The sequence below is a fragment of the Pseudorca crassidens genome, chromosome 14 (assembly GCF_039906515.1).
Source record: "Pseudorca crassidens isolate mPseCra1 chromosome 14, mPseCra1.hap1, whole genome shotgun sequence".
NCBI lineage: Eukaryota > Metazoa > Chordata > Mammalia > Artiodactyla > Delphinidae > Pseudorca > Pseudorca crassidens.
This window is the reverse complement of record NC_090309.1, coordinates 58,525,075-58,550,182: the sequence shown is the minus strand read 5'-3', so window position 1 is coordinate 58,550,182 and position 25,108 is coordinate 58,525,075. Positions and strand designations below refer to the sequence as shown.

Here is a 25,108-nt window from a genome sequence, read left to right as displayed (position 1 = left end):
TCCTGGATCATAAAACAAACCTCAACAAACTTTTAAAAATTGAAATCATACAGAGAGTGTTCTATGACCAAAATGGAATTAAAACAGAAATCAATAACAAAGATAACAGGATAATCTCCAAACACCTGGAAGCTAAACAACACCCTTTTAAATAATTTATAGGTCAAAGAGGAAGTCTCAAGGAAAATCAAAAAATATATTTAACTGAGCAAAAATGAAGATACAAGGTAACAAAATTTGTGGGACAGAACTAAGGCGGGGCTGAGAGAGAATTTTATAGTACTAAATGCATACATTAGAAAAAATAAACCCAAATCAAGCAGAAGGAAGGAAATGATAAAGAGCAAAAACAATCTCCCAACCCAGATGGTTTCATTGGAAATTTCTACCAAATGCTTAATAAAGAATTAACACCAATTTTACACATCCTCTTCCAGAAAACAGAAGAGAAGGGAACACTTCCCAGTTCATTTTATGAAGCTAGTATCATGCTGAAACCAAAACCAAACAAAGACAGTATTAAAAAAAAGAAAACTACAGACAAATATCTCTCATGAACATTGATACAATAATCCTTAACAAAATACTAGCAAATGGTGCTCATTTCGGCAGCACACATACTAAAATTGGAACGATACAGAGAAGATTAGCATGGCCCCTGCGCAAGGATGACACGCAAATTTGTGAAGCGTTCCATATTTTTAGAAACGAAGACCCAACACAGCCAAAAATAAAAATAAATAAATTTATTTTTTAAAAAAAATACTGGGCTTCCCTTGTGGCGCAGTGGTTGAGAGTCTGCCTGCCGATGCAGGGGACAGGGGTTCGTGACCCGGTCCGGGAAGATCCCACATGCCGCGGAGCGGCTGGGTCCGTGAGCCATGGCCACTGAGCCTGCGCTTCCGGAGCCTGTGCTCTGCAACGGGAGAGGCCACAGCAGTGAGAGGCCCGCGTACAGCAAAAACAAAAAACAAAAAACAAAAAAAACTAGCAAATGGAATTCAGTAATATAAAAAACTTACAGACCATGATCAAGTGGGGCTTATTACAGGGATGGAAGGCTGGCTCAATATTCTAAAATTAATCAATACAATCCACCATATCAAAGGCTAAAGAAGAAAAACATACGATCATATCGGTCAATATAGAAAAACACTGGACAATTTTGAACACCCATTCATGATTAAAAAAAAAAACTCAGAAAAATAGGATAGAGGAGAACTTCCTAAACTTGATAAAGAACATCTAGAATACACTTACAGCTAATATTATACTTAAAGGTAAAAAACTGAATGCTTTCCCTTTAAGATGAGGAATGAGGCAAAGATGTTCACTCTCACCACTTTTACTCAACATAGTCCTGGAAGTTCTAGTCAACATATTATGGCAAGAAAAGGAAATAAAAGGCATTCGGATCAGAAAGCAAGAAATAATACTGTCCCTATTTTCCAATGACTTAATTATCTATATAGAAAAACCGAAGGAATCTACAAAACATCTCCTGGAACTAATAAATGAGTTCAGGAAGGTTGTAGGATACAAAATAAACATACAAGAATTGACTGTATTTTACATACTAGCAATAGACATGTGAATACAAAAATTTTAAATATAATACCATTTAAAATCACTCAAAAAATGAAATACTTAGGTATAAATCTTACAAAACATGTGCCATACTTCTATGCTGAAAACTATACACTGTTGATTAAAGAAATCAAAGAAAATCTAAATAAATGGAGAGACATACCATGTTCATGGGTTGGAAGACTCAACATAGCTAAGATGTCATTTCTCCCTGAACAGACATACAGTTTTAACACAATTACCATCAAAACCCCAGCAAGATTTTTTTGTATCTATAGACAAGATTATTCTTAAAATGTATATGGAAAGACAAAAGAACTAGAATAGACAAAACATTTTGAGAAAGAAAATAAAGTGGTAGGAATCTATCTACTCATCTTTGAGACATTTTTTTTCCCTAGTCCAATCCCTTGGCTTTTTTTAAAAAAATAAATTATTTATTTATTTATTTATTTTTGGCTGCATTGGGTCTTTGTTGCTGCACGCGGGCTTTCTCTAGTTGCAGTGAGTGGGGGCTACTCTTCCTTGTGGTGTGTGGGCTTCATTGCGGTGGCTTCTCTTGTTGCAGAGCACAGGCTCTAGGCACATGGGCTTCAGTAGCTGTGGCACGTGGGCCCAGTAGTTCCGGCTCACGGGCTCTAGAGTACAGGCTCAGTAGCTGTGGCGCACGGGCTTAGTTGCTCCACAGCACGTGGGATCTCCCTGGACCAGGGCTCAAACCCGTGTCCTCTGCATTGGCAGGCAGATTCTTAACCACTGCACCACCAAAGAAGCCCGCTTTGAGACTTACTATATAGCTGACATCATCAAGACTGCCTGGTACTAGTGGAGAGTGAAACACACAGATCAATGGAACAGAGTAAAGAATGCAGAAACAGACCCACAAAAATATGCCCAACTGATTCTTGACAAAGGAGCAAAAATAATTCAACAAATGGTGCTAGAGGAACTGGTCATCCATAGGTCCAAAAAAATGAACCCTGACCTAAGTCTTACATCTTACACACAAATTGACTCAAAATGGATCACAGACTTAATGTAAATCATGAAACTATAAAACATTAGAAAGAAAGCTTAAGGGAAAATCTTCAGGATCCAGGGTTAGGCAAAGAATGCTTAGACTTGATACCAAAAGCATAATCCATAAAAGGAAAAATCAGTAAGTTAGACTTCATCAAAATTTTAAAGTTTGCTCAGCAAAAGACTCTGTTAAGAGAAAATATTTGCAAACCACATATCCAACAAAGGACTAGCATCTAGAATATATAAAGAACTTTCAAAACTTAACAGCAAAGAAACTAACAATCCAATTAGAAAATGAGGGAAAGAAATGAACAGACATTTCACCAAGGAAGATATACAGATGGCAAACAGGCACACAAAAAGATTTTCACATCACTAGCCACTAAGGAAGTGTAAATTAACACCACAATTAGATATCTCTACACACCTATCAAAATGACTAAAATAAGAAATAGTGGCAACATTAAATACTGAAGAGACTGTAGAGAAACTGGATCATTCGCACATTGCTGTTGAGAAAGTAAAAAGGGATAGCCTCTCTGGAAAACATTTTCTTAAAGAACTAGGCATGCGACTACCATATGACCCATCAGCTGTACGCTGGGAGTGGAAAACTTCTCTGTAGGATTGTCAAGTGTATGTGAGATGCTCAAAATTCCTGAATCTCTCCACCCCAACAAATGCCACCCTTTCCCCATTACTGGAACAACTAAAACTTGCCCTACTCACTCCAAAATCACCCCCAACGGACAAGACCAGCCACACTGAAAACCACTGCATTAGATGCTGACAATAATCTATAGAGCTGGTAGGAAAAGGCTACTTCATGAACGAGAAGCTGAAGGGTCTCAGTGAGATTAAGGCACCCAAACAAAATCATACAGCAAGTAATTTCTATACCACTGTTTTCCACTACTTCATACTGCCTCACATAATCATCTCACGCCATTACATTTCTAGTTAGCTACAATTTTCAAAGCTCTTTTAAAAGTATTATCATAATTGATCCTTAAAATGTTCTGGCTAAAACCAAATGGTAGAAGGCCAAGATAGTGACAGTGGTTGCAGTCTGTTTTAGCCCATATGGTTGACATCCTGTCAGGTGCTAACCTAAAGCTGACAGCCAAAGGAGGACCAGCCAGCCTGGAAGGCCAGATATGTTCACTGCCATAACCCTGGGATTGGCCAGGACCTTACTCTGCTTCGCTTAGAAGTGAGGGGTTATTGCTTACACAGCTCTCCCTTCTCCTTTTCTTAATCAGGAGAATCTGCTTCAATAGTAACAAAAGTATCAAAAGAAAGCTCATTGATAGCATTTCTGATGATACTTCATGAAGTGCATGAAAAGAAATAAGGAGGTATGTCTTTAACATTAACCCACAAGTAGAAGATACCACTCTCACTCACACTTCACAACTTCCTGCCTCTGCATCTGCAAAATGCTCACATTCCTACTCATAGCTGCCTCCTTCCCACCCAGTGCAGTAAGGCTCCCCTGCTTAAGACTTATCCCTCCCCCGTTTCTGGATACCACCCACTTTCACCTCATTTTGTTGATTACCCCATCTCTTTCCTGCATCTTCAGACTTTCTCATCCACTGGCTCTTTCCCATCGAGCTCCTTTAGCCTTGTGTCCTCTGCAGAATATAGTCCCTCTCCTCCTGCAGGAGGACGTTCCACTCCTCTTCCCAAAGGAATCTGGCATTTGGCCCATCACTGCACGTTAACTGCTCTGGCCGAAGATGCCGACGTCTACCTTTGGGCTAACTCTTCAGGCACTCTTCGCTCCTTATTTTAGTTCACTCATCCTCATCATTTCATATTGTTAACCTCTCCCTTACTAAACACTCTCAACCACAGCCCAGGCCCCCCTGGTTTTCCTCCTGCTCTCTCATCACTGGACCTTCCTCTTCCTCTGCCTGTCACTCAAACGTTGATTCCTTACGCTCACTTCTCTTTTCCCTTCATACCCTCTCCCATCATTTCGGTTACCATCTATATTACCAGCCCACACCACTCTCTCAAGCTCCAGAGCCATGGAACCCACCTTCTACTCAACACCCCCACTTTGTCCCACTGGGGCCCAAATTCAACAAGTCCAAGACTGAACCATCATCCTCCCCCCTCAAACCTTTCCTTGAATATGTATATGACACTTTCATACAACAGCCACCCTTGACTGTTCTCCTTCCTCACATCCACATTAAATTTCTCACCACGTCTACTTCACCTTCTCAAAGTCCTTCAAACTAGCTTCATTTCCAGTGACACTGCCTTAGACCACCAGACCACCCCCAACATTTATCAACTGGAAATCTGCAATAGCTTCCTAACTGGCCTCTCTGCCCCTAATTGTGCCCCCTTTCCATTCTTTCAATCTTAATAAGAGTGATTTTCTAAAATGTGAATATCACCACATCATTTTCAGTCTCAAAACCCTTCAGCAATTTCTCAGTGTCTTTCAGATGAAGCCTAACATTACCATAGCCTCTGATGGGGCCCGACCTATCTCTCCAGCCTAATCTCCTTCTCCCTTCCCTATCTCACACCCTATAGCTACTTCCTCCGAAAAGTAAACTTCTTTCAATTCTCAATGCACCACATTATCTTTTGCCCCTAGGACTTCAAAGAAGAAGAACTCACTGTCTGGAATCTTCATTTTTCAACTCCTCCCTCATCCTTCAGACCTCACATACTACTACTTCCTGACCTCTGTTTGATGGGGCTGAGTCCCCTGCTTTGTTCTCCCAACACCCTGAACTTTCTCTATCATGACACTTAGCACACCTTTTCATAACTGCTCATTTAACTATCTGTTTAAGCTGTAAGTCACTTGATGATACTGGTCTACCTTGCTTACTTTTATATCCATAGTGCTAGCACAGTGCCTAGAACACCCAATCAATATAGTTTTGAATAGAATGTATTAAAGAAGGAGTGAAGTATCAAGAAACTCAAGCCTGTATGGCCACTCTCCTGGGACTGAGCAGTCCCCTCTGCTTCATGTTCTGGCTCATTCAACCTTATGGCGACCCCTGTGCACACCCTCACTCATGTCCCCAAACTCTGCACGTTGTCACCAGTGCTCTCTGTTCACATCATGTCAGCTTTCAGAAAACAGTGTCCATACTGCATGACCTGCTGGACCAGCATCAGGAAGGACCTCTGGATGTCATGATTTCAGAAACCATAAGAAAATTCACTCCCTGTCCCACCACAAAAAATAACAATACTTTCCTTTGGGTAGTTTTCAAAATTCCTTTATGTAGGGGTCAAAGCTATTGTTTCTTAACTAGAAGCAAGTCAAAATGCAATTGCCTTTTAAACTTACACTACAGAAATAAAAATTACAGGCCCTAAATTCTTTAACCATTGACTAAAATTAAAGTTCTGGGGATCTAAGGTACAACTTGGTGACTATAATTAACAATACTGTACTATATTCTTGAATGCTGCTAAAAGAGTAGATCTTAAATGTTCTCACCACAAAAAAAAAAAGGTAATTATGTGAGGTGATGGAGGTGTTAACTGACCTTATTGTGGTAATGATTTTATAATATATACATGTATCAAGTCAACATGTTGTACACCTTAAGCTTACACAATGTTATATGTCTACCATATCTCAATAAAGCTGGGGAGAAAATAAAAATAAGATATTTTTTAAAAAGCCACAAGTTTTTTGATAAAAGAGCTTTGGGAGATTAAGAAGTTGACATGAGACTTTGAGAATACTCTGTACAGAGCTAACAATTACACCTCGCTACATAGATACGGAAAGAACTGGAAAATATTTACCAGTCAACTCAATTTGAAGCCACTAAGAATACAAACATAAGATAGATTGGAGGGAGAGGATGCTTTTTTGTCAGATTTATACTTTTTCAGTATTTTATCACCATAAAATTCAGTAGTCTGTACACAAAGGTTTCTTGTGGGATTTTGCTATTAACTATAATGGTTAATTATTACACAGCCTCTAACCTTGAGACTATAAAACTCACTGAACTGCCCAGTGTAGGAAATTGCTTTTATCAATCATTGTTTATTTGTTACAGGAAATTGCATTTTGTAATATTTAACCCACAGTGACTTCACTGAGCTTGCTATAATTAAGTCAACCAGTATAAAAACTATTCAGATCCTCTTGGGGTTAGAAAGAAAAATCACCTGTCTTTTTTCTGGTACCAATTATCGTACAAGTAAATATAAACAGTGATGATACACAGCAGGAACATTTTAAAACAATACCAAAGTACCTCAACTTTTTCCGCTGCAGCTCTAAAGTATAAATGACTGAAAGCAGTGCCTCCCATGGGGTTATAACTGGGGAGGAAAAGAGCTGGAGGGCACTAGAGCCCAGTGATCTTTCAAGGGTGAGGGAGAAAGTCCCACATGCAGAGTAAGAGGGAGATGTGGGGTGATTCAGAAGGGGAAGAAGAGGGAACCGAACTGAGTACTATTCTAGAGAGATGCTGGATGATAGTGATTCTGCATTCAGCCTTTGGAGTTCCATGTACCTGGGTTCAAATCCTGGCTCTGCCTGCCACTCACATACTTTATCATCAAACAACTTGCTTAATCTCCCTGAGCCTCTGTTTCCTCAACTGTAAAATAATGATACTAACAGTCAATTCATGGAGGGGTAAGAAGTAAGAGAGAGGCTTATGGTTTTTCTCTCCAATTTGTTAATATGCTGTATCACATTGATTGATTTGCATATATTGAAGAATCCTTGCATTCCTGGGGTAAACCCCACTTGATCATGGTGTATGATACGTTTAATGTGCTGTTGGATTCTGTTTGCTAGTATTTTGTTGAGGACTTTTGCATCTATGTTCATCAGTGATAGTGGCCTGTAGTTTTCTTTCTTTGTGACGTCTTTGTCTAGTTTTGGTAACAGGGTGATGATGGCCTCACAGAATGAGTTTGGGAGTGTTCCTCCCTCTGCTATATTTCAGAAGAGTTTGAGAAGGATAGGTGTTAGCTCTTCTCTAAATGTTTGATAGAATTCGGCTGTGAAGCCATCTGGTCCTGGGCTTTTGTTTGCTGGAAGATTTTAATCACAGTTTCAATTTCATTGCTTGTGATTGGTCTGTTCATATTTTCTATTTCTTCCTGGTTCAGTCTCAGAAGGTTGTGCATTTCTAAGAATTTGTCTGTTTCTTCCAGGTTGTCCATTTTATTGGCATATAGTTGCTTGTAGTAATCTCTCATGAGCCTTTGTATTTCTGCAGCGTCAGTTGTTACTTCTCCTTTTCCATTTCTGATTCTATTGATTTGAGTCTTCACCCTTTTTTTCTTGATGAGTCTGGCTAATGCTTTATCAATTTTGTTTATCTTCTCAAAAAACCACCTTTTAGTTTTATTGATCTTTGCTATCGTTTCCTTCATTTCTTTTTCATTTATTTCTGATCTGGTCTTTATGATTTCTTTTCTTCTGCTCACTTTGGGGTTTCTTTGTTATTCTTTCTCTAAATGGTGATCACCTCAATAGATGCAGAGAAAGCTTTCGACAAAATTCAACACCCAGTTATGACAAAAACCCTCCAGAAAGTAGGCATAGAGGGAACTTTCCTCAACATAATAAAGGCCATATATGACAAGCCCACATGGTCCTCAATAGTGAAAAACTGAAACCATTTCCACTAAGATCAGGGACAAGAAAAGGTTGCCCACTCTTACCACTATTATTCAACATAGTTTTGGAAGTTTTAGCCACAGCAATCAGAGAAGAAAAAGAAATAAAAGGAATCCAAATCTGAAAAGAAGTAAAACTGTCACTGTTCACAGGTGACATGATACTATACATACAGAATCCTAAAGATGCTACCAGAAAACTACTAGAGCTAATCAATGAATTTGGTAAAGTAGAAGGATACAAAATTAATGCACAGAAATCTCTGGCATTCCTATACACTAATGATGAAAAATCTGAGAGAGATATTAAGGAAACACTCCCATTTGCCATTGCAACAAAAAGAATCAAATACCTAGGAATAAACCTACCTAATGAGACAAAAGACCTGTATGCACAAAACTATAAGACACTGATGAAAGAAATTAAAGAGGATACAAATAGATGGAGAGATATACCATGTTCTTGGATTGGAAGAATCAACATTGTGAAAATGACTCTACTACGCAAAGCAATCTACAGATTCAATGCAATCCCTATCAAACTACCAATGGCATTTTTCACAGAACTAGAACAAAAAACTGCAGAATTTGTATGGAAACACAAAAGACCCCAAATAGCCAAAGCAATCTTGAGAAAGAAAAATGGAGCTGGAGGAATCAGGCTCCCTGACTTCAGACTATACTACAAAGCTACAGTAATCAAGACAGTATGGTACTGGCACAAAAACAGAAATATAGATCAATGGAACAGGATAGAAAGCCCAGAGATAAACCCACACACATATGGTCACCTTATCTTTGATAAAGGAGGCAAGACTATACAGTGGAGAAAAGACAGCCTCTTCAATAACTCATGCTGGGAAAACCGGACAGCTACATTTAAAAGAATGATATTAGAACACTTCCTAACACCACACACAAAATTAAACTCAAAATGGATTAAAGACCTAAATGTAAGGCCAGAAACTATCAAACTCTTAGAGGAAAACATAGGCAGAACACTCTATGACACAAATTACAGCAAGATCCTTTTTGACTCACCTCCTAGAGAAATGGAAATAAAAATAAACAAATGGGACCTAATGAAACTTCAAAGCTTTTGCACAGCAAAGGAAACCATAAACAAGATGAAAAGACAACCCTCATAATGGGAGAAAATATTTGCAAGTGAAGTAACTGACAAAGGATTAATCTCCAAAATTTACAAGCAGCTCATGCAGCTCAATATCAAGAAAACAAACAACCCAATCCAAAAATGGGCAGAAGGCCGAAATAGACATTTTTCCAAAGAAGATATACAGATTGCCAACACACATGAAAGAATGCTCAACATCATTAATCATCAGCGAAATGCAACTCAAAACTACAATGAGATATCATCTCACACCGGTCAGAATGGCCATCATCAAAAAATCTACAAACAATAAATGCTAGAGAGGGTGTGGAGAAAGGGAACCCTCTTGCACTGCTGGTGGGAACGTAAGTGGATACAGCCACTATGGAGAACAGTATGCAGGTTCCTTAAAAAACTAAAAATAGAACTACCATACAACCCAGCAATCCCACTACTGGGCATATACCCTGAGAAAACCATAATTCAAAAAGAGTCATGTACCAAAATGTTCATTGCAGCTCTATTTACAATAGCCAGGACATGGAAGCAACCTAAGTGTCCGTCAACAGATGAATAGATAAAGAAGATGTGGCACATATATACAAAGGAATATTACTCAGCCATAAAAGGAAACGAAATTGAGTTATTTGTAGTGAGGTGGATGGACCTAGAGCTTGTCATACAGAGTAAATAAGTCAGAAAGAGAAAAACAAATACCGTATGCTAACACATATATATGGAAACTAAAAAAAAAAACAATAACAACAACAAAATGGTCATGAAGAACCTAGGGGCAAGATGGCAATAAAGACACAGACCTACTAGAGAATGGACTTGAGGATACGGGGAGAGGGTAGGGTAAGCTGGAACAAAGTAAGAGAGAGGCATGGACATATATACACTACCAAACGTAAGGTAGATAGCTAGTGGGAAGCAGCGGCATAGCACAGGGAGTTCAGTGCATAGCACAGGGAGATCAGCTCTGTGCTTTGTGACCACCTAGAGGGGTGGGATAGGGAGGGTGGGTGGGAGGGAGACTCAAGAGGGAAGAGATATGGGGATATATGTATATGTATAACTGATTCACTTCGTTATAAAGCAGAAACTAACACACCATTGTAAAGCAATTATATGCCAATAAAGATGTTTAAAAAAAAAAAGAGAGGCTTATAAGGTGTTTCGCTCAGTTCTTAGCATGTAATGATGTTGGATAAATGCTAGGTGTTATTTTTGTCTTTATTATTATTTTCGTTCCATTTCACTGCTTCACTTAGGTCCAGCCTTGTTGACAAAGATGCCCAGAAGTGTAATTCACTGGGGGCACTTCCACCTGCCCCCTGCCCCAGGGCAGTGTCACAGAGCCTTCATAGTGGCCTTGCTGCTGGAAAGGTTGTGCAGTGCCTTGTCCTGGCTCATCTTTGTCACTGGAATTCTCATCTCAGGGCTCTGACACGGTAGTTTCCTGGTGACAGCCACATCTTCTGGGTATCCAGTCAAGCATAGTGAAAAGGCCATTCTAAAACATCTATCGTCGTGTTGTGGCAAAGTGGAGAGAGCATAAGATCTGGGACCAGACATATCTGAATATCAGTGCTCACCATCTGAGTCTGGTACATCAGCGTCTCTCCAGATTCTTCATCTTAGATTGGGTGTACTGCCACCCACCCTCCAGATTCATTGGGAATGGAAACTGCTCGTCACAGCGCCTGGCACAAGGGAGGTGACTCAACAAATGTTAATTATCACTATTATTACACTTGTAATCATTGTGAGAGTTTCTGTTGGATTCTCCTCAGATTCTGAGAAATACTGAAGATTAGGACTAGAATTGAGTTCAAAGATCAGCTACATCCTCTTACATGGAAGCTGAATGCTCCAATCTACCTAAATCTCAAAGGCTCCAAGCCTTTATCGTTCTGTTGACAGGAAGTCTTACCTTTCGCAGGTTGCCCTTCTCCAAGTTTTCCTTGTAATTCTCAGGATGCATATATGTAATCATGACTTAGATCTGTGGTCATGGCCTCTGCTATGGTTCCCCCTCTGTGATGGTCCCATGGACTTGAACGTTGGCCCTGCACCTTGGAAGAACAAACCCTTCTTCCAAAGTGAGAAGGGTACTATCCCTTCTATGTCACATCTGTCTGTGGGAGGAAAGGTCCCCAGCAAGTGTTTACTGATGTGGCACTTTAAATTCACAAACAAAAGCCCTCTGTTGTAGGATGGCTGGGTCTAGACAAACTCATGACCCTGCTGTCACACTGTCCCCAGACACTTATATCTCATTTTAAAATCAGGATCTCCTTGCCCAACCCCTTCTTCCTTCTCTTGAGTTCTCTCTCAATGGCTTCCCTCATTCCCCTAGAATGGGACTTCAGTCAGACACATGTGCACACACACCAATCCATCAGACATGTCTATAAATGTTGGAATCCCAGCTATGGACAGCAGTGAAGTCTTTTTATCCTAGGCCCTTTGCAAATAAGTGTTTGCAAACAGTTACATGGCGTCAGCAATGTCTCCTAACTCCATTCCCCAAGAGTCCCAGCTTAGCCCCGCCAAGACTCACGCTAACACAACAGGTGAGGAAAACCCAAGGTTAAGTGATTGAGCTGGGACACATCAGCAGCTGGTGGCAGAGTGGGAACTAGAACCCCAGTCCAGGGCTCGGTCTCCCCCCACCCACACTGCCCCCTTTCAGTGCACAAGCTCCCTCCCCTATGCTGATGCCTTTGATTTAGCCAGATGGTTGACACATTTTTTCCCCCTTTGCCAAAAGGATGATTTGCTTTCCAAAAATCTCAAATTAAGCAGCTCATGACTGCTTCTTAAGATAAAGAGAATTGAATTCTAACAAAGCACTGCAGAAAGCAACTTGACAGGACCATGTTTCTTCTGTTTCCTATCTCTTGAGGCCAGATGCTGCTCTCTCCTGTCCACCCACAGGGGATTTGTGACTGGGTTTGAATTCTTAAACACTGTCTCCTGGAAAAGGCCCCAGAGCCACTGGTGTGCCTGCAAGAAGGAAGAAACACTTGGCCAAAACCAACCCAGTGTTGGCAGGCCCTAAGGCATTTTCAAGTCCTGAACTCAGTTTTGGGTGCTAAAAAATATGTCGGCAATTGCTGAGTTTCAGAAGCAAAAGGGAACTAAGACTTGAGGCTCTTCCTACTTAGGGGGAAAAAAAAAGGCAGTCCAAGGCTTCAGACCCACTGTGCTGACCACAGTGCCACCTTACCTTTGAATCATCTAGTTATGGATTGCTAGCAGGACATTTGAGGGTAGTTTAGGGCAAGAAGTTTTTGACTAATATTTATCCAGAAATTTTATTTTCCATGTGTTAAAGTATTTTGCAGAAATCTTCCATTCCTCCCATGTAACTTAAATCAGTCCTTAGGAACACAAATAGAGACAAGCACAAATTCATCTGACCACGTTTTAGAGGCACCAACTCAGAGTTGACCATGCCAATTCACAATGCTGGAGAATATCTAACAGATTACACTCTTGGCTTCTCAAGGAAACATGGCAGTCATTCACTCTCGGTCGTTAAGCTCTTTCACTCCTCTGCGATTCTTTTACAGCTGAGGATCCTTGCTCCCAAACCTCCTCTTAGCGCCCTATCATACTTAAAAACGCCGATCCATATACAAAATCGGGGTGGGGGGGCGCTTCCCTGGTGGCGCCGTGGTTAAGAATCTGCCTGCCAATGCAGGGAACACGGGTTCGAGCCCTGGTCTGGGAAGATCCCACATGCCGCAGAGCAACTAAGCCCGTGCGCCACAGCTACTGAGCCTGCGCTCTAGAGCCCGCAAGCCACAACTACTGAGCCCGTGTGCCACAACTACTGAAGCCCACGTGCCCTAGAGCCTATGCTCCGCAACAAGAGAAGCCACTGCAAAGGGAAGCCTGCGCACTGCAACGAAGAGTAGCCCCACTCGCCGCAACTAGAGAAAGCCTGTGCACAGCAACGAAGACCCAACGCAGCCAAAAATATATAATAATTTTTTTTTAATAAAATGGGGGAATCTGAGTACTAGTTTTCTCAGGCTGCTATAACAACGTACCTCAGATTGGGTGGCTTGAAAACAACAGAAATTTATTTCTCACAGTTCTGGAGGCTGGAAGCCCAAGACCAAGGTATGGGCACAGGTTTGGTTTCTTCTGAGTCCTCTCTTCTTGACTTGCAGGTGGCTGCCCTCTTGCTGCGTCCTCACATGGCTGTCCCTCTGTGCACATGCCCTGTGGTCTCTCTGTGTGTCCCAATCTCCCGTTCTTACAAGGACACCAGTCAGACTGGATTAGGATCCACTCTAACAGCCTCATTTTAACTTAATCACCTCTTAAGACACTATCTCCAAATAGTCACGTTGTGAAATAGCTGGTATCAGAGCCTCAACATATGTATTTGGCAGGGGGGGAGCGGGGGGAACACAATTCAGCCCGTAACAGCCTGTCTTTATGGAAAGTTTCCAAATTCTATGAAAGAATAAAGAAACCCATCCCATACGTAACAGCCTTGTGGTTTGGGGGGTTGTGTAGAAAGACACGGTTAGATCTAACATGTGGTTTAATTTTAGGGACTGCATGATTCTTGTTCCCCCAAAATACTTCACATGCCTTCAGATTCCCTTATTAGAGCTTCATATTTTTTTACTTATATCAAACAGAGTCTTTCTTCTGTTAAAATGCAAACAGCCCTAGACTGAGCCTCATCTGTCGCTGAGACTTCAGTATAACCATCACTTCCTTCCTAAGAGCAGTTTCTGATGAAGGACAGATGACTGGGCACCTATAGGGCTAGGGAGAAAGTGAAGGGAGGATCACGGAGGGAGGCAAAAGGAACAGAAACATGAGAAGACAGACCTCATTGGCTTCACTGTTTGGCCTAGATAGCAGCAGAGATTGAAAACTGATGCTCCAGTCCATAGGGCTAGCATTGTTGCAAGGAAGCAGCCGCTCAGAGACTAAATTCTCTAGCACGCTCCCCCTTGCCTCTGTGGGGCCATGTGAATGGATTGTGGGCTACGAGGCACTACAGTTCACGGCCTGGCCTATAAAAATATTCTACACACTTTCTATCCTCTCTCTTTTCCATCTACCAGCTGAAAGCAAAGGATTCTGAAGCCCTAAGAAACAGCAGAACCACAAAATGGAAAGAGCCTGGGGTCCTGAATCTACACGAAACACCTGTACTGAACTGTGCTCGTGTGAGTAACTCCTGTTGGTTCAACCACTGAGACTTCAGGGATTCTCCTTTAGAGCAACTGGCAATTCCTTAATTAAGAAGTTAACACAGTCAATGCATGGCTGACTTTGGCAAGAAATTAATAATCCCTTCAAAAGTGGGTGGTTCGTGCTAGTTCATGCCAAGAGTAAATACAGATAATAAGAAGGGTATTATGCATAGAAGGTACTCAATAAATACGTATTCAATGAATAAATGTTCCCAAAGGGACTCTCTGCCTGATAAGGCAATTCAAACTGAGATAGCAGAGGGTGAACACAGATATAAAATGTCAACCCTACCCCCTCCCGCCAAACTGAAAGAAGTGTCTCTTTGTGTTCACGTGTATGAACGATTCAGCTTCTTTTCTGAACAGTGAGAATAGGCAGAAATACGAACATATCTCATATATCTGGGGATGACATATAATCAAAAAGTAAAGTCATCTATGTAAGTCCTACATCTAAAATTTAAAGAATTAAAAAAAGAGAAAATCATCTGTCTTGCAATGTTGAAATAAAACCCATCTGTTTAATTGAAAATAATAATGTAAAACTGACTTTTGTTTAGTCACAAGCAGAGAGCCTCGTTTACCTAGCTATATTAAGGGTGCCTTAACATGGTAGACACATAAGCATTGGTTCAATGACAGCATTAACAATTGAGCACCTGTGGAGTGCAAAGTACTGTGGAGATGAGTGGAGCCTCTCCCAGAGGCTTGCAGGCCAGTAAGAGAGAACCACATGGTTCAAGAATGCACTCGAACCCAAGGGAGAATGAAATACATGCTAAATAGATGTATAAAAAGCATGCTATGGGAATAAGGACAGTTGATTCTGATGGGTAGGAAGAGAAGGTAGGGTAATAAAGAGCAGGTGGAATTTAGGCTGAGCCCTAAAGTAGAAGAATGGCTGAAGGAATGTCATGGCCAAGGTGATGGAGAAATGGCAGCACCTAGCTGGCCTGAGAAGGCTGGGCACATACAAGGCACTTTAGGTGATGACCTTGTTAAAGAAGGGAGGGGCGCATATCAGGGTCTGATTGTGACTAGGGAGCAAAATCTTAGTCTCAAAATAAGTGGATTTCCTTTCTTTTCCTTCTCCCTCCAAATTTTGAAAAGCACTACTTCCTTTAAACGATATAAAACGGCATTTTATTAAGTTGCTTTAATCTGTGTAAGATGACTAGCATGCCCAAACTACTTTAATGCTACAGAAGTTAAAATAATGTGAAGAAAATAGGTTATAGAATAAAGCATGGGTATATTTTAGTTCTATCTTCTTAAATTATATTAATTTCTGGATAACAAAACCTCATTTTGTTTCAGTTCTTATCATTAGAAGAAACGCTCTTAAGTCCGTATTAGCAATCCAGGTGCCTATCCTGGTAACTGTGCTTCAGAAAAGGACTTGAATTCAAACTATAGAGTATTTATATGACTGAGTCTAAAGACAGGGTCTTCTAAGAGCTCCTCAAATGTCAACACAATTTAGTTGGTAGTTCATGATCCTTCAAACCATTTTTAAGGGGTACAGAATTAGGAAGAGATGGGCAGACCAAAGTCCTAGCTTAAACCAAGGCTGAGAAAAATGCCAGTCTTTCTTCCATTCATTTAGCAAATATCAGTTAATCATTGTAAATTGCTTAATTAGCAATTATTTACTTTGTACAGTACAATTTTTACTGTTTTAGGCTCCAGGAATGTATAAGTAAAAAAGATTGTCAAGGTCTTTGCTCTCATGGAGATTATTTTCTGTTGGGGGAGAGAGCTCACACACAACAAGACATGGTGGAGGAGTAATCTTTTGAGACCTTTACTGAGGTTTCTCATTGCCACAGCCAACCCCATCTCACCCCACACTTCACTTCCTCATGCCCTTTAAGAAGCAGTGGTCCCTTTCTATTGGCACTGTTCTCAGTGGCTTTGAGTGTGTACGTAGATTTTTTTATCCATAGAAGAGACAATAGTATTGAAAATCAAGGTGTTTGAAGATGAAACACTTTGCTTTATTTTGCCTTGTTCTGTTTTGTTTCAAAAAGCTTGGCTTCGAACATCAAGAAGACAAAGCCTGGAAGAAGAGGGCACACAGTTTACCCATAAATGCAGTTTGGAAGGAGAAGAGTTGAGATGTCTTCTCGCCACTCAGAGAGGAGATCAAAGACCTTTTTGAGTTGAGGGAAAGAGCTTCAAAATTAGTAGATAAAAGCAAGAGAGAAAATGGTTGATGATGGTCACTAAGACAGGGCCCCTTCTTCCCTCTCAGAAAAGAAATTTCAGTTGGGTGTTGATAGAGCCCCCTACATAGGTTCAGGAATGAGAGCAGAGAATTTCTTAAAACCTCACAAAATGTCTCACACAGCAGGGACTGTTCCCAGCAGAGCAGAATGGAGGCTGGCATATTCAGGCAGAAAGAAAACCCAATAGAACTGTCCTCCAACCATGACCTCCCCCTGCCCCACCAGGCTCCTTCAGCACAGAATGGTACAGGAGAGCATCAAAAGGTTTTCCGTAATCCCAGTAAGGGTAGAGTTGCCTAAGAGAGCACCAGTGGACCAGAAGAGGCAACTTGCCTTGGACAAAAAGGATGCTGGATGACCGGCATGGACTGACTAGATGACAGAGTAGCATGACAACCTCAGTGACTGATGGCAGCAGAGACAGAAGTCTCCAACCACTCAGAAGAGATCAGAGTGGACATGAAGTAGATCAGACACCCCTTTCCCAGTCTCCACTCCCATAATCTACCACCCTACAGGGGACTGTGCCATGCACAAGAAACCAACCTTATTGTGTCAAGCCACTAAAATTTAAGGCTGTCTGTGACAGTAGTTAGCTTACTAAAATTATTAATAAAAACAAGTAAATTACCACTTCTTTTGCTTGTTTGAATATGTGACATATAAAATTTGTACCCAGTACATGATAAAAACTACAAAAATGAAGCCAGGAGACAAGAGAGATAGTGACTGAAGGAGAAATAAGTGAATGATTTCTCTGTCATGAATAAATGTTCTCTCTGTGAAAATAACATTGGAGCTTAAGCCTGGATACTGAGAAGGAGGCAGCCATGTGAAGTTCTTGAATATGAACGTTCCAGGAAGAAGAAATAAGTGTGAAAGCTTTGAGGTAGGGATAAACTTGGTTTATTTAAGGAATTGAAAGAAGGCGACATGGCTGGAGCAGAGAAAGCAAGAGAGAGTAGAAAGAGGTGAGTTAGGGAGATGGACATGATGGTATAATGGAGGGTCATAATGTCAATGGAAAGAAAGAAGTCTGAATTTTATACTAAATTCAATGAGAAGTCATTGGTGAGTATTAAGAAGGGAGGTGATATGATTCCATTTATCATTTATTTTGGCTGCTGTTTGGAGAAAGGATTAGAGTAGAACAAAAATGGAAGCTGAGAGACTAGTTAAAAGGCCATTAAAAGTCTAGGGCTTCCCTGGTGGCACAGTTGTCAAGAATCCACCTGCCTAATGCAGGGGACACGGGTTTGCTCCCCGTTCCGGGAAGATCCCACATGCCGTGGAGCAACTAAGCCATGTGCCACAACTACTGAGCCTGCACTGTAGAGCCCGCGAGCCACAACTACTGAGCCCGTGTGCCACAACTACTGAAGCCCACACGTCTAGAACCCGTGCTCTGCAATAAGAGAAGCCACCGCAATGAGAAGCCCACGCACCACAACAAAGAGTAGCCCCCACTTGCCACAACTAGAGAAAGCCTGCACACAGCAATGAAGACCCAACGCAGCCAAAAATAAATAATTTTTTTAAGTCCAGATGAGAGATGTTGATTGTTTAACCTGAACGTGATAGTTATAGAAATGGAAAGAAGTGAATATACTGGAGACGTATCTTGGAGATAGAACTGATTAACTGGATGGGACAAGTGAGGAAAAGAATGGAACCACCCCCAGATTTTTATCTTAAAAAGTAGGAAAAGGTGATGCTATTTTCCAAGAAGAGATCGGGAGAAGAACAGTATAGGGAGAGGGAAAAGATGAGAATAAAGAGTTCTGCTTGGGCCCATGACATTTAAAATGCCTATCAGACCTCCAAGTCAGGGAGGCAGTCTGACATCAAGTAGGCAGTTTTATTTTTGAGCCTGCAGCTCAAGGAAAGGTCAAGACTGGAGACTAACATTTGGAAGTCATCTGCATATAGATGGTATTAACATAATGGGACTAAATGAAATCCACCAGGAAGACAGGGTAGCTAGAGAAGAGGACCCAGGAAAGAGCCTGGAGGTCAAACAAAGAAGGTGGAGCCAGATAAGAGATTAAAAGGGAGCATCCAGGGAGACTGGAGGGAGGGAATCAAACAAGAGAAGCTGGTGTCACAGAAGCCAAGAAAAGAAACTATCTGGGTTATCTCTACTCTGAAATTAGCACAGATAGTTCAGAAGGTTTGCTGAGTTGCTAAGAGCCTTGAGTCAATCATTTCTGTCTCATTATTCCTCACAGAAAGAAAAAGGTCAGGGTCATGGACACGAACTGCCCCCCAAATGCATACCCTTAGTCTCCTGAAGCATACTAATAGCTCCACTCCCTCCTCTCTACCATGGGAGTGGCTCAAGTTTTATTGGCCCTGACTCAAGAGAGTCTTCTCCTAGTCAAAAAACAACAGCTTTCAGGACACATCATTCAAATCAGCTATACCTTTGAGAGAATGACTTTCTCTTTACATATATTATGTGTATTAGAATATTAAGCTACAGACTACCATCAGACAGGCCACAGATGATGAATGTGGGGTGGTTTGCTTACTATTAAAGGTTGCCTTTGGGAATGTATTTTAAGTGAAATTTTGTTAATAGCCATCACCTTGTCTATAGAAATAGTCTGACCTGCTGCAAATATTAGCTAACTCAACACTCCATAACCACTGACTTGTCTACTTGTAAACCCATCAAGGATAAGAACACTTAAAGATCAAATGATACATAGAAAAAAAACTCCTTAGTCACCCAACAACCTCATTTCCCACATTAACCGTGGCCTATAATAAGACAGTATTTTAGTAATGTAAAGTTTCCAGATTAGCCAAGATGAGATCTATCCAATTCTGTACCCACTTTAATGGACCTCCATCACAACACTTGAGAGTACTTCAAGTTATGACTTGAAATGTCAGAGTTGGATGCCTTCAGGGATTGATCGTATGCTTGTTTTTATTGATGTTGTCATAGCTGAAGTGATAGAGATAGTTGTTAGGTACTTGAATAACCAGGAGGAACTTAAATAAAATTCTCTAGTCACCCACACAAATTTTAAGAGGTCTATCAAAGTACATAAATTGTACATAAAAGTACAAATATTCATTGATCCAGAATATTTCCATCCTCAAATGGAAACCATGTTCATTTCCCCACCCACTAAAATATATGTCCACAATCCTCCTCACAATTTTGCATACAAGCTCAGGAAGGTCTCAGATCCTCTGGAGAGGACCCGTACCCCAAATGCCCCAAAGTTCCCAAGTTAAGCACCCTGGACTTACAATATTTTCTACTACAGGGTGTACCAGGTACCCCTTCTCCTTATTTGCTACCAGGAACCAGAACTTTTCGTTTCCCAAAGTGCAGTCTTTAGAGACCTGGGCTTTTTAATTCTCTAGGAAAATGCGCAAGCCCCATAGAGCAGGGGTCCTCAACCCCCAGGCCACGGGCCAGTACTGGCCCACGGCCTGTTAGGAACCAGGCCACACAGCAGGAGGTGAGCAGCGGTCAAGCGAGTAAAGCTTCGTCTGCCGCTCCCCGTCGCTCGCATTACCACCTGAACCACCCCCGCCCCCGGTCCGTGGGAACATTGTCTCCCACGAAACTGGTCCCTGGTACCAAAAAGGTTGGGGACCGCTGCCATAGAGAATTGAAGTTCATTTCCCACTGTGTACGGGGCTGGAGATGCTGGGAGCTGTCCTGCGTCCTGAAAATCTTGAGCTAGCATCACCGCTGTCCAAGGTCTCAAATGTTTTAGAGAGTGCTTCACAAAGTATGGTCTACAGCATACCTGTATCAAAATCAACTGGGTATGCATAATAAAATCCAACTTCCTAGCCCATCCTAGAATCACCGAGTCAGAATCTTTATGGGTAGGCCTCACAAATCTGCATTTTGACAAGTTTCTCAGGAGCTGCTTATGTCTGACACTAAGATATGTCTCCCAAATTTTAGTACCACTTTGTTAGGACCAGGGACCATTTATTCCCACCTGAACTCACTGATCACTGTGAATACATCAAAAACTTGCAATATTATCTTATTAACAGTCATGATGAGTTATTATATTCCTGAAAAGGGCATTAACCAAATTTCTTCCAGATGGTACATGTCACGATTTGTCACCAAATACAAAAATCTAACCCCATCAAGGAGTCTCAGGAAAGGCAAACCCTTTTTTGAAATTAACTTCCTTGATCTTTCAGCAAGTCTTTCCTGTCTGTCCAATATAGCAACAAAATAACTGTAATTACACCATTATTTACTGATCACTCACTCTGTGCCATCCATCAAGTCTGTAATAATGATTAACAGTAGTCAAAAAAACCCAAAACATATTGAGTGTTTACTACATGCTCAGCACTGCTCAAAGTTCCTCTCATGATTGTCTCATTTAATCCTTATATAATATATATACCCATGACCCCCAAAACAGCAGGAAAAAAATGTACCCTGTATTACTTGAAGTGTTGGTGCCCACTTATAGGCCTTGTCAGATAAATATATGACGCTAAAGCTAATGCTTTGATATTGTTCTTTAAAATATGTGAAAATGGGGGAGAATAAAAATGCCCTTTATTGATTGCTTTAGCAATTCCTGGCATTTTAGCATGTTTTCTTCATTAAAACATCACAACTATTTATGAGTAGGTTTTATTATCCCCATTCTGATAAGCTTATTGAGGAACTGACATACAATAAACTGCACTTATTTCAAGTATGCAATGTAATAGGTTTTGATATATGTATACACCTGTGAAACCACCATCTCCATAAGCTTCCTTGTGCCCTTTGTAATCCTCCCTCCACCCGTTTCCAGTTCATTGTCCCCAAACAACCACTGGGCTGCTTTCTGATGCTATAGACTAGTGTGCATTTTCTAGCATTTTATATAAATAAGACCAGACGGTGTATACTCTTTATCTGCCATCTTACACTCAGCATGATTACCTTGAGATTCATCCATGTTACTCCATTTGTCAATACTTCATTCCTTTTTGCTGCTAGTAGTATTCCAATTATCTCTCACTGTATAAATAAGAAAACTATGAAAATAAGCAACTCCTCTGAGATCACACAGTAAAGGACTAGATTCAAATGTAATTTTGTGCCCAACACAAAAGCCCCAGATTTTTCCTCTATTTTATTTTTAACTGAGAAATAGCTCTACATACATCTTCAGAATGGGAGAGATATAGCACCGCAGAGTGAGCGGAATAGGATGACTGGAGAGGATGTCAACTGTCCTACCCACCCACTCCCATCACACCCGCTCCCAGCAGTACCACCGCAAACTTCGGGCTTCCCATTACTAAGAAGTCTTGGGGTCTTCACCCCAAGAAGACCTCCAGGGTCCTGGGGCTGCCAAGGTACATGGAGGCCACCATGCACAGGGCCTAAGCTCTAACTAGAGCCCCATCTTATAGGCCAAAAGGGAAGGGAGTATCTGGGGCAGATGATGGGAGCTGGTCAGATTTACAGTAGGGGAGGGAGGCATCCAAGGAATTATGACGACCTCATTAAACTGGGTCACTTATGTGACTTCCCCTGCTAGATAGATTTTTTTAATAGAGACAAAAGAGGAGATAACAAGTAGAAATTGGAAAAGGAAAAGTGGACTACCCTGGCCAAAGTCCCAACTGCTCATTGGGTGATCTCGGGTACCCATGATTCTTGCTATATAAAAACTTAATAGACTGTGTTTTCCCATAATCCTCAACATATTTTTGAAGATGAATTAATAACAATAATAGCAACAACAATTACTAGTATTTATAGATTGCTTGTTATGTGCCAGGCACCAATCAAGAGAATACATTTTTATCTTACTAACTACGAAACTCATCCTCAGAAAATATAAGTGCCTCGTCCAAAGTCACAGCCAGAGAGATTAAGTTGTATCCAGAGTTCAAATCTCGGAGTTTGAGTCCAGTGCTCTTCCCATGACTCACAAGGATTCCAGGCTGCCCTGCACCCAACCACCACCACACACTTCACCATCCCTGGTCCCAATCACAGGCTCACCCTAGAGCATATGTTGACTTAGGTCCTTCAGACCCCTGACACCTTATCTTACGCCATCAGCACATGTCATTCTGTGGTCCCTGCCCTCAAAATACTGTTCAACACTAGGGTCAACGTAAAAGATAGTCCAATAAACAAATCCTGCACCCAGGAGTTAATGATTATAATGTTATGCTCTTCTCAGGTATCAACTGGGGCTTAAGAAGACAGTGCCTAAAATAGTGAGGGAAATGATGGGCAGGACAGGGGTGTACAGATTTTCCAAGTCTGGTCTTCAAACATTTGAATGTCATAGATTTATAGACTCTTAATTCCAGGCAAAGTAAACTACTATTCCTCTTTCAGAGGGGCCAACTCGGGCTGAAGTGACCTTTTGCCTGGGGGAGGAAGAATGGAAACAGTAATCATAACAGTTAAATGATAATAATAATAGAAGCCAACATTTACCGACTACTATATATTGGGTATTTTTTCCAGTATTATCTCAATTAATCCACAATTTCATTAAGCAGGTGCCGCTGTTAGTCCCATTTACAGATGTGGAAACTGAGAGAGACACAGACAGAGATAGAGACAGAGAAAGAGAGTAATCTGGGAAATGGCTGGTCTTTCAAACTCCACATAACTCTTTCACAGATCTCCACCAGCTATTATGCACCTATTATGTGCCTGGCACTGTGGGAACCTTAAGCATATTAATTGAAACTTCACAGCAATCCCCTGAGGTAGGTATTATTATTATACCTATTTTATAGATGACACCCAGGCAAGAAAGAAAGGAAACTGACTAAAGTGTAACGCTGAAGCCGAGCACAGGCAGTCAGCCCTGAGAGTCCACACTCTCACCCAGCATAGCTGGTTATCTGTTCGAGTCTAGGTCTTTCTCTTTCTAGGTCAAAAAGCTTTGGCTCTGGGAGCCAAGCAAGCCAAGCGCGGACTTCGGGTGGCAATAGCGCCAGAAAACCACCTGGGGCCGCTGTCCTCCCTGGGCTGGAGAGAACGCCGGGAAGCCGGGCTCCTGTCTAGCCCCCCCATCCCACAGCAGCCAATCAGAAGCTCCGCTGACGGAGCAGCGCTCACCGCGGGAACAGCCGTGGAGAACGACTGGATAATTTTCTTAAGAGACATCTGGTTTCCAAAGATGTAAAGTGACGCACACCTGGCGGGAAGTCTCCACAGGAGTCTGTAGCGAGAATAGAAGGCTCCAGACATTTTAACCCGAAAAATTCTCTACGAGAAGCGTCTCTGCCCGGCCCTCCCACGGCGGAGAAGGCGGCAACCAATCCTGATAGCCCCCTTACATGTTTATCCTATCCACCAATCATCGCTCTACGTTCCAAGACGGTCCCTTACCATTTCAGCCTATCAGGAGCGCAGTTTGCCCCTTGCCGATCACGTGGTCCAAGGTGAGGCGGGGCTGCTTGTGGCAGGAGCCTGGAGCAGAAGCTGAGCCCCGCCCCCGCCCCCGCCCCCGCCCCCGCAGGGATGTGCTGTTCTCTGGGGTGGGAATCTGCAGGAGAGTAGCCTCAGACAGCGGGTGCCACGTTTCTTTGCCGGCGCTGCAGTAGGCACCCGACTCGGTTCTGACCCAGGACTTTAGATTGGGGGCCTCACTGATTCAGTCCCAGGGCCTTCCACGTGCAGTCACCCCTGCTCTAATCTCGCTCACTTCCACCTTCCAGGATCCCACACAAAATGTCACATCTTCTCCTTGCAGGGACTGGTCCTCTCTGAGCGCCTTTAGAACTTTGTAAATATAACATTGCAGCATTTACTGCACTGTTTTATTATTTATTACTCCCATATTGATCTGAGGGTGGAGACCAGATTTCAAACATCTTTGCATTGGGCAAGTTATTTAAACCCTCTGTGCAGCACTTTTCTCAACTGTTAAACTGGGGTAATAGTACCTCCTACCTAAAGTGTGTGCATTAAATTAATACTTGTAAAGCACTTAGAAGAGTGCCTTGCACACAGCAAATGCTCAGAAAATGTTAGCTCCTGTTATTCCTTTGCCTGGCACAAGCGTGTAAGTACTCAGTAGTGTTTAGAATCAGTTTCACATACTCATTCTTGGAGGTTTAAATTTTGGCTTCCTCAAAACTGCTGCAAGAAGCGTATGGTAAAAACATACATATGTATAAGGTATTTCAACATGTTATCACAACTGACAACAGCACTCTGAAGCTCCGACTGCAACTTGCTAGCTGGATGACTGTGGAAATTACCTTAAAATTCTTTAGTTCCTCAGGTGACGTGGGGATGATAATAATAC

General features: G+C 41.6%; 1 non-coding gene across 1 annotated transcript; it reads left to right on the top strand.

The window, feature by feature from the left end:
• The first annotated feature begins 596 nt into the window (after positions 1 to 596).
• On the top strand, positions 597 to 703 carry LOC137206250 (U6 spliceosomal RNA). Its single transcript, XR_010934566.1, has one exon. It is a non-coding gene; the product is annotated as a U6 spliceosomal RNA (small nuclear RNA).
• Positions 704 to 25,108: the final 24,405 nt, after the last annotated feature.